This window comes from Drosophila novamexicana, unplaced genomic scaffold, assembly GCF_003285875.2.
Source record: "Drosophila novamexicana strain 15010-1031.04,08,12 unplaced genomic scaffold, DnovRS2.1 tig00002103-arrow-arrow-pilon, whole genome shotgun sequence".
NCBI classification, from domain to species: Eukaryota; Metazoa; Arthropoda; class Insecta; order Diptera; family Drosophilidae; genus Drosophila; species Drosophila novamexicana.
Window position 1 is genome coordinate 21,058 of NW_020824940.1, and position 3,041 is coordinate 24,098.

A 3,041-nucleotide genomic window follows, 5' to 3' on the forward strand; every position below is an offset into this window, starting at 1 on the left:
TTGTCTGTGTTTATGCGTTTTTATGATGAAAAAACTTGCGTGTATATGTACCATAATATACATGCGTTGCACAGATGTATTGTTCATTGTTATATGCGCATACGTTATATAAACGCAACAACCTAAATTGTAAGTGTTGTACCTGCTTTCAGGTTAATGCTTTGCATATTTCTATAAAAATATTTAATTCTTGTATCTATATAATAATCTTATTCATGCTATATTTTTAAAGAATATGTAAAACTAAGACATTTCGCAACACAGCTTAGGTATAAACAATTTTATTGAAGGAATTGATATATGCCAGTAAAATGGTGTATTTTTAATTTCTTTCAATAAAAATATTTGTGACGTAATGAAAAAAAACAAAATAAAATTATCACTCTAAGCGGTGGATCACTCGGCTCATGGGTCGATGAAGAACGCAGCAAACTGTGCGTCATCGTGTGAACTGCAGGACACATGAACATCGACATTTTGAGCGCATATCGCAGTCCATGCTGTTATGTACTTTAATTAATTTTATAGTGCTGCTTGGACTACATATGGTTGAGGGTTGTAAGACTTTGCTAATTAAGTTGTTTAAAATTTTTCGAAGTTTTAAGCATATGGTATATTATTGGATAGATTATGTGTGTCCCTGATATGCATAATATATTCATAATATTAATATATATATGGATGTACTACTCATTGAATATTTTGTATGAGAAAACTGAAGAATTATATTTTCTTTTTTCAAATCAAATAATACTGAGGAATGTCTAGCATAAAAGAAAAATACATTTTTCCTTCATGAAGAATTGTCTCTTATTAATGATGTGTGATAAAAGAATTCTTGTAAAATTTATGGAACTTCAGAACAAAGATATTACTCCATTATATTGAACAATAAATAATGTTCAATTAACATTGTTTTATAAAACCTCAACTCATATGGGACTACCCCCTGAATTTAAGCACATTAATTAGTAGCGGCGAGCGAAGTGGGTGGTAAACTCCATCTAAAACTAAATATAACCATGAGACCGATAGTAAACAAGTACCGTGGGGGAAAGTTGAAAAGAACTTTGAATAGAGAGTTAAATAGTACGTGAAACTGCTTAGAGGCTAAGCCCGATGAACCTGAATATCCGTTATGGAAAATTCATTATTAGAATTGTCATATTTTAAACAGTATTATAATAATAGTGTGCATTTTTTCCATATAAGGACATTGTAATCTATTAGCATAAATATTTATCATAAAATTATGTCTGATTGCTTATTTGAATTATATGCTTGCATTTTAACATAAAATAAAAGATATAAATTTGATAAAGTGCTGATAGATTTATATGATTACAGTGCGTTAATTTTTCGGAATTATATAATGGCATAATTATCATTGATATTTGTGTTTATTATACGCATTTGTATGATTAACAATGCGAAAGATTCAGGATACCTTCGGGACCCGTCTTGAAACACGGACCAAGGAGTCTAACATATGTGCAAGTTATTGGGATATAAACCTAATAGCGTAATTAACTTGACTATTAACCTATTGAGTATCCGTTAGTTATTAAATATGGGCCTCGTGCTCATCCTGGCAACAGGAACGACCATAAAAAAGAGTTTTCTTTTCTGTTTTATAGCCGTACTACCATGGAGGTCTTTCGCAAAGAGATATGCTAGATGGGCTAGAAGAGCACGACATATACTGTTGTGTCGATATTTTCTCCTCGGACCTTGAAAATTTATGGTGGGGACACGCAAACTTCTCAACAGGCCGTACCAATATCCGCAGCTGGTCTCCAAGGTGAAGAGTCTCTAGTCGATACAATAATGTAGGTAAGGGAAGTCGGCAAATTAGAGATAGTCGGGCTTGATTGGGAAACAATAACATGGTTTATGTGCTCGTTCTGGGTAAATAAAGTTTCTATCATTTATGGTAGTTTCTTGTTCCCCGGATAGTTTAGTTACGTAGCCAATTGTGGAACCTTCTTGCTAAAATTTTTAAGAATACTAGTTGGGCAACCAATTAGTTCTTTTAAATTATAACGATTATCAATTAACAATCAATTCAGAACTGGCACGGACTTGGGGAATCCGACTGTCTAATTAAAACAAAGCATTGTGATGGCACAAGCGGGTGTTGACACAATGTGATTTCTGCCCAGTGCTCTGAGTGTCAAAGTTAAGAAATTCAAGCAAGCGCGGGTCAACGGTGGGAGTAACTATGACTCTCTTAAGGTAGCCAAATGCATCGTCATCTAATTAGTGACGCGCATGAACGGATTAACGAGATTCCTACTGTTCCAGACGTTCGTCGCGAGCAGACGTGTCGCGGAGTTATTTTTGTTTCGAAAACAAAAGATAAGGTGCAGGTGTTCGCTTTGGCGTAAACAAAGCCATAAAACTTTGCGGTAAATATTACTGTAAACAGCAATAAAACTGCTTGTGCCCAGGTCGACGCGAAAGCAGTGCAAAGCTGCGTAAACTCGTTCACTGCTTGATAAGCAGTTCACATAGTGCGAAGCAGTGCGATCTTCAAAAAGCAGTGCAAACCAGTGCAAGCAGCGCAAATAAAGCAGTGCGGTTTGGAAAGAAGATAAGCGGTTTAGTGTCCGGGTTATCGCGTGGTGTAGCCGACGGAGGGCGCCACGATAATGGACGCCAGAAGCGTGGCCGGCACGGCATCTAGTGCCGAGTCGGTTGCCAGCGTCGCCGTCGATGGAAGGAGGAGGGCGAGGATAGGGAGAGGCCGTAGCACGATTTCCCCCCCCTGCGTACCCGTTAAACCGAAGAGACAAGCGGTGGAATGCGCAGATGAGTTTGCCAAGCCCGCCACTAGGGCCGTTGCAAAGAGAGCCGCTGATGCTACCGCCGCAGAGGACTACCTTGGAGCCGCTGCCGCTCCCATCATCGCGAGTTCCTCAGCATGGAAGATAGTGGCCGAGGGGACAGGGGCGATTATAGCGGAGCTTTACGCAGCTGCCGAAATGACCCGTCTTGCCCTGGTGGGTGTCGCTCCCGAAGCCGCGCGCGAGGTGTGGTCA

General features: G+C 38.9%; 1 pseudogene; it reads left to right on the plus strand.

The window, feature by feature from the left end:
• The first annotated feature begins 380 nt into the window (after positions 1-380).
• LOC115768945 lies at positions 381-559 on the plus strand (annotated as a pseudogene).
• Positions 560-3,041: the final 2,482 nt, after the last annotated feature.